Source organism: Halyomorpha halys, unplaced genomic scaffold (genome assembly GCF_000696795.3).
Source record: "Halyomorpha halys isolate HHAL.00 unplaced genomic scaffold, Hhal_1.1 Scaffold9.1, whole genome shotgun sequence".
Classification (NCBI taxonomy): Eukaryota; Metazoa; Arthropoda; class Insecta; order Hemiptera; family Pentatomidae; genus Halyomorpha; species Halyomorpha halys.
Window position 1 is genome coordinate 598,076 of NW_027110416.1, and position 7,989 is coordinate 606,064.

Here is a 7,989-nt window from a genome sequence, read left to right on the forward strand (position 1 = left end):
CATTGGTTACTGTAGACCAGAAACTCATCACTGAGTTATCGGAGTTTTACAAAACCCTTCAATGCTATCTAAGAATTACACCTTCCAAACTGATAAAAAGTTAATGGGGATTTTTTTAGCATATGTATTATATAATTGGACCATTTATGATCTTTATAAATATGCTATTGAAGTATTCGTAGTCCAAAAATTAATGAAATCAATAGAATTTATGATTGTAACATATATGTAATGTATTCAAATTTCAAGGTTAATTAATATATTTTTTTTAACTCATATATCCACTACAAGAAACATGTGTTTTTTATGTTTATTCAAATACAGATTTACTTAACCTAATTGTAAAATTAAAAGAATAATCTTAACTAATAAAGGCCCTATTCTAACTTATCCTAATTATATCTATGTACTTAATAACTTGAGTATTATAAGTGTAATAACTTATAATCTAACCTACAATTAAAATACATACAATTATTATCTATGTTAAAAGGTTTAGTACTTGCACTCAGCTGGTCGTGGCAGAGAGAGAGAAAGATCACTTCTCAATACACAGTTTTTAAACATAACTCGGCTCACAGAGAAACCAAACAAAACACTAGCTTTTCATCAATGTACATTCATTAAAAAAACAACCGACGACAGAACATATGATTTTTCTCTCCCTCTCTGCCCGATACCTTCCGCGCATGCGCTGCCATCACCAATTCTTCTGTCTCGTCTATTATATATACATCCCAAATTGAATAACATTCAAGCGTGTTTTAAAAACGCCACAATCACGGAATCAATAAACTTCCATTACCTTAGCTTTACATTAGCAATTAACAGAAATAAAAAAAAGATATAAACAGAAAAACGTAATAATAATTAAGTTCATCTAACATTTTATTTACATTATGGATTTATTAAACCTTCCAAACTGATAAAAAGTTAATGTGGATTTTTCGAGCATAAATATTATATAATTCGCCATTTCTGATCTTTATAAATTTGCTATTGTAGTATCGGTAATACAAAAATTAATTATGATAAAAATAATTAAATTCAATAATAATTAATTAGTAAAAATAATCAACTAATATTTTATTTACATTATGGAAAACACTACTGCGATCTACCGAGAGTTTTTTTCCCGTTTCAGGTAGCATTGCTAACTTGGTAAACAAAACTAAACCAGAAACAGGTCTCTGAGTTACCGGAGGTTTACTAAACTCTTAGACTAATCTAAATTAATTATTTATGTAGTTCCACGTAAATGTTGTTCGAACACTTTGCTACGTGGATTCAAACACCTTACGTTCACAATCAAGATGCTTCCTTACTTAACTGAATATGTGTATACTTCAATGGATTAATGGATGAAAATAGCTATTAGATTATAGTTTTTTTTTTATTTCTATCGTTATAGAAATGTAGTTTAATGCCTATGGAAAATCTGTTATCACGAATGTTTTTTCACAGCACAACCTATTCTTTTCTACAATGAACTGCTTTCAATTTTGCAAATCCTTTTTCGCATGTAACGTTCTCGCTTTAATAAAATTGGTAAAATTATGTTTTCCATAAATTTCAGCACCAACTGTTGAAACATTAAGAATCTAGTTGTATGACAAGGTTCTATCCAGGGGCAACTTTTAATAGGAAATAGTAACTTCGAAGCGCTGTTTCTCAAAATGATGGTCACAGCTGTTACAACAGTGCCAAACCAAGAAGGCCATTTGTTATTAACTCTCCTCAGCTTTGTACCATTCATTGCCTTAAATCGATTTTGTTCCTTTGTTATCTATTTTATCATTTCGTTAATATTGCATTGGTTTATCATACCATTGTGAAAGATGTTTTACTCCGGGGATAACATTCTTCATAACATTTATTATGAGCTGAGACAGTATTTGATCTGCCAGCATCGATTGTTGCTTTTTGTTTTAGAAAGAAATTTATTCATCCATGCTGCCCAAATACATCGGGTTGCCACATTACACAGCATACTGATCAATCCATGATCGGACATATATAAATTACATATTTTTATATCATATAATATAATAGAAAGATAACATTTTTTTTCCACAGTATTCTTTTACAATTAAGACCAGTCTACAAACTAAATACAAGATTTTCAATTTATTCCTTTTTTTCTTTCCCTTCTATTTTACAATCCTTATTTCATTTTATCAATTTATATATTTTTATTTGTATTTAATGCCAGATCTGCATGGTATGCCTTACATGGTTAATATAAGAGTTACAATTTTTTTTTTTTTTTTTGACAATTTATTATAGTGAGGTATAGTTTCATACATCAGACACCGTCATCAAGAAACACAATATTATAAATAAAAATAAACAAAGATAAAATTAATAGATAAGAATAATAATTCTTAATAAGAGAGAAAAGTAAAGTACTAACGTCATTCGTAGACATACAAAAACAAAACAATTGCTCTCTAATGGGGAAAATAATAAATAAATAAAACATAAGTAATGACAATAATAGAATTGATAATTATAGCATTTATAAAAGGATGTCTTGCTAGCAATCTGTCTTCGGGTTGTGGTTGGGTTTCCCAAGTTGTAGGTCATTGTTCCTTTAACTGTCCTCAACATGGATCTTCATGAAGCTTTTTTTTGATGTAATCCTCCAATGACTCTACTTGTAATTCCCGATGAAATTGGCTTACAAACCAAGGAGCATCCACTGCGATTCTCAGGACTTTATTTTGAAAATATTGTAACAAAACAAAATTTAATTAATTTATTATTATTGTATAGATCGGGACCTGCTCGTGCTATACTTCAGGTATCCCGAATATATTTTAAAATTATAATAAATTAGTGGAAAAGGGGTAGTTGAAATTGTGAGACCTTTTTGTCAATAAACATGCATATATTTCTAGTAATGGTAGGGGTAGCCCAGGTTCTATCTTGCATGCCGTGATAGATAACTTTGGCGGCATCGCAGTGGGAGCGTCTTCGGGATCTTCCGGTGCCCGCGGCAAGGGGAGCGCATCAGAAAATGAGACCACTATCTCCGACTTCATATAAATTCAAAAAAGGCCGAAAATTTCGGATTACTTAAATCTGACAATTATATTTAACTTAATTTACACTATATCTGTGACTATGATACTAAATTAATAGAAAATTGGCACCATAGTCTCGGAGAAAAGCCGTGGACGATCCATGGATAGATTTGTTTTTTATTCGATTTTAGGATTATACCTATTTAGAAACTTAAAACCTCAAATTTTGAAGGAGGGTTTTAATTTTTTTCTTTGTATATACTTAATGTTTTATATACACCATAATAAGCTGCCTGTATAAATATACTGAATTCTACACACCAACTAAATATATCTCAGGTTTGTCAAATGGATCAAATCCAAAATTATGAGTTTTTAAGTGAAAAAAAAAATGGACAAGAGTTTTACTGAGATAATTATCCTAACTTAACCTTACAAACTTGACTGAGTTCAGTTTTTACAGGAGATGGTTGAAGGATTCAATTCAGTAATAAAAAAATACTGTTGTTATTGTATACACATCCCCTTTTGAAGGTAAGCTCCTCACATACCTGTTCCTAGAATATAAAAGACACTATGTCACATTTTCCTTACTTTGTAGAATAGCAGCTTGAACTGACATTTCTCTCTGATAGGTAATTTTTTTTTTTATGTCTTGTTAGGTAAAGTAATAACAATTCCGTTCCTCTGAGGAATAAGGCACAATATTACATTTCATTGAGATTACAAGAGAATAGTTCCAACAGACTTATTTCTCAGAATAAAACTATGAGGCATTCGGTCGTAAAACATGGTATCTGACATTTTTTGTGAATTGAAATATTTCATCATATCTGATTTCTTAAATGTGTCGGAAATTTTTTTTTTACAAAGAGTAATATTAGTCGTAAGTTATAGTAAAGTTAGGTGGTATGGTATAAAACATGTTAATTGACAAAGATGGTCGATCGACGCAGTCTTCCTAAATGACAAAAAAATTAAATCGAACATTTTTAATGTAAGTAACTGTTCTGACAAGAGCTATTTTGTTTTAAAATATCAATGATCCATTTAATACCAACTATGATTTCGTCTAGGAGTGCAAACAAATCAGATTAAAATTACTGAAAAAAAAAAAAAGGATAAGGAAAAACGTCTGTATTTCTTGAACTATCTTGAAGCAAAAAACATGGATTTTACGGAAGATAATATCTTTCCCTCGTCATCATTTAAACTATTTAACAAAAGTAGATTTTTAACTTTTATTTCATCTAGAATGTGATAACTGCACTTACCAAAACTTTTTTTTTTCGGCCAAGACTCCCATTAGAGTCTTATACTCCCTAACCATGGCTCAATGGGGTCAAAGTTTTTCATTTTGAGGGACTGACACCCAATGAAAAAAGTCAACGGCTCAGGCCGGATTCGAATCTGCACAATAGATATCAAATTGGCATGACTGTGTCTTAACCACTGAGCTACGGCCTTTTAGTAAAACCTATATACAATTTGTAATTTAAAATCATCATATTAAAGGATTCGATTCAGTTCTTCCAAATTAAATTTAAAACCTAAAAATACAAAAAACACTGTTGTACAAATCAAATTAAATTCGCTGAATTCTCTCTTCACTCATGCAAACATGCATCATAAACTGAACTACTCTGACTAAGCCTCAAATTATGTCCCTAATTGAAAATTGAAGAGCTATGAAGAACCTAATTGAATTAAATGTATTTTATAATCCTATAATGAAGGTTGGAATTCGATTTTGAACTTTTCAACATTTTAGTAAACATATACGAGCCCTTGATGTGAAGAGGAGTATTTTTGAAAATATTCTTCAAAGCGAAATTCTTTTTTTATTTTTCCCTAAAATTTCACAAGCTTTTACAAACGAATTTACCATTAACAAGTAATAAGCTTATGTAAAAAAGCTTGGTTGTTTTAAAAATTGATTTAACATGAATAAGTATATTCAATCGATTTTTTGTTTGATTTTAATTTTAAATAGTAAGCATTGGTAATATAATATAATAATATACAAAACAAAGTCAAATGGTAGAAAGAAGGGCTTGAGTTGGAGTCAAAATTCAGTAATCTGTTTAACAAGCGCATTCTTGAGGGACATTTCCATAGTTACTCGAAACCACAGATTAATACTACATCTAGAACATTATTTACTTATGTTTTTTTTTCTAGGTTGAATTCGGTTCTTCAAATGTTAATCAATGCACTGCTTTACATCAAATTGGTTAGTTTTAAACTATAAATTAAATAAGGAAAAATTATAAAATAAAAAACAATGAACAAATATTGGCAAAAATACACCTACACGTATATAAAATATGAGAAATCTTGTTGAAATACTATTTTATACCATAAAAATCAAAATTTAGTTGTAAAAGAATAAAAAGTGCAATTTTGTCTTAAAAAAATCTTTAAACATGTAAAATTAAGGAAAACCCCCCAAAACGTGCTATTTTGTGTAAAATGAAATTAGGATTATGTGAATGTGTTTTCACTAATTCGAATTTCTATCGAGGTTTGGCGAAATTCGAAGCTAGGGAACAAATGATGCAATTTCACAAAAATCCGGTCCCTGATTATAACTACCTTATTTTTTGATGTACATAGTTTGATTATGTACATTTTATTTATCTTTCTTTTCATAAACAGATAGAGATTTTATTTATTTATATGTATTTTTTTTTCAAATTTTGGTATGAATATGATAATTTATCACTATTACCTACAGTCCAAGATTGTGATATTTATCAATAAATGAAATATTTATTCTACTAGAAAAATATCCTTCAATAAAAAGCTTAGTAATTAGAAATAGCCGAAACTTTGGAACTCTCTTCTTGAAGGAAGAGTCCATCTATGAGGTTTGCAGAAAGTTCTGAACATCTACCCTGCTGTAAACTGTTGTAGGCTTGAAAGTTAGAAACTTGTTTGTAGCACTCGCGCTTGTTTCTAAATGTAGTCTGTTTATGTATACGGACACTTGCTGTTTTGCTGGGTTGTTACTTTCAAACCTTTATTTCTGCTGTTATCACTGATAAATTAACAGGTTCAGATATTACTTTTCGAAATAATTACGATTTATTTCATTAATATTCTTGGTCGAATCCATTTGAGATGAAAAGGAATGTGTAGGTGAATTAAAAAAAAAACTATGTCCCTCAGGCTAAAATAAATTCGTTGGCAAAGTTGTATTGACTCTCTTCACAAGGAGAATTTAAGCAATCAGTGCTATTATATATTGTAAATTGTAAATTATTATTTTTTTTTACTTTAAGTGTTACTAAAAATAATAAAAATCTTAGTTATATTTTCCATTTAGTTATTATAATCAAACATTTTCTTTAACAACAATGAAACATTTAGTGGGCTAGCGTCAGTCAAACAGCCAAGATAAGGGAACTTTTAACCAAGTAGCACGTTAAGACACAGTGGCCCTCCAAACTATTTTCTATAAAATAGTATAAAATTTGTTATTTATATTTTGCTAATTAAAATTATTAAATTATTCAATATTTAAAATTCAGCCTTAATTCATTTTGATTTCAATCATAGGAGTTGGGGCAGACTTTAGATTGTAGGGTTTTGTGTTCGTGCGAATAGTAAAGATTTTATGAGGACTATTTTACTAAATGTAGTAACAATAGAAACTTTTGAGAATGCAATAAAAATAACTTGAGAATGCAAATAACAGATACGGTCGTAAAACATGTTAACTGCAAAAATGAATTTTTTTTTCTTACCTCCTGGAGCAAAGAAAAGGCATTAAAAAAAAAAAAGGCACTCGCTTCGGCGGTACATATAATAAAATTGGAACGATACAGAGAAGATTAGCATGGCCCCTGCGCAAAAATGAAATCATCTACAAAGTTAAATGGTTAATTACAATATTTTACCTTCGACGAGTTATCACTTACCATAATTTAACATCATCAGTTATTTAAAAAAAAATTTCTTAAAGATTCTTTCACAGTTTATAAAATAAGTCTTTAAAAGTTGATAATGCTAAAAACTGTAATTCAAGAAATAACTGAAATATGTTTTGGATTGCTATAAAACACTGCATACCAACCAATCCATGATCGGACACATATACATTGCATATATTTACATCATATTACAAAATTTTCTTTTTACTAATCAACAATCAATAATCGCCTATACATTAAATGCAATATATTTCAACTATTTTTTCCCTATTTAACAATTTTATTCCATTCACCAATCATATTCCATTGGCATTCTCTCTTTTTTACTCTCTCATACCTCCCTCAGTGATCCGCAACCCACGTTAAACAAATTAAAATAATCTATCATTAGATAGAAATATAAAAATAAATCAATGACACATTGGTCACAGCAGTAGATCAGTTTAAAAAAAATAATAAATCGATTAAAAAAAAAACTAATATATAATAGAGTTAGAAAAATAAAAAGTTAGTTCAAATAGATAATTAAATGAATAAAAAAGTTAAAACAAAAATAAACAGGTTAAAAAGCTAAAATATATATTTATACTTTTTTTTTTTTGCTGGGTCTTGAGTATCAAACAATATACAACTTTCTAATGATACATCTTTTGGTGTCGTTTCGCAACTTTATTATTTGCATAGTCATGCCCAATAATAAGAAAAAATAGTTTTTTAGAACATACGTTCTCTTCAAATAATATTCAAAAAACTACAAGTACATAGTGCAATCTCTGATTAATAAATATTACATTCAAAATATGGTTTAATACCAACATTAGATACAATTCTCAACTGCAGTGTGCTCTACATTATAATGCTACCATCTTCAGGTTTAGGGAAGGACTGAATCGGTTTTGAAATGAAGGTAAGGTTTCCCCACATGTACCGATTTTTCTATTTCTCAGTAGGTAGTCAGTCTGTTGTTGATATTGTGCCTGTTTTTATTTTATGTTGTTAATTGTGTCTTTATGTATTTATTAGGTTAG

General features: G+C 29.2%; 1 protein-coding gene and 1 pseudogene across 1 annotated transcript in view; both read left to right on the forward strand.

Moving 5' to 3' along the window:
* The window catches only part of LOC136796051 (U-scoloptoxin(05)-Sm1a), a 748,021-nt gene that overhangs the window by 482,190 nt on the left and 257,842 nt on the right, over positions 1-7,989 (forward strand). The gene's annotated exons all lie outside the window — the stretch shown is intronic.
* On the forward strand, positions 6,813-6,926 carry LOC112211825 (U6 spliceosomal RNA; annotated as a pseudogene).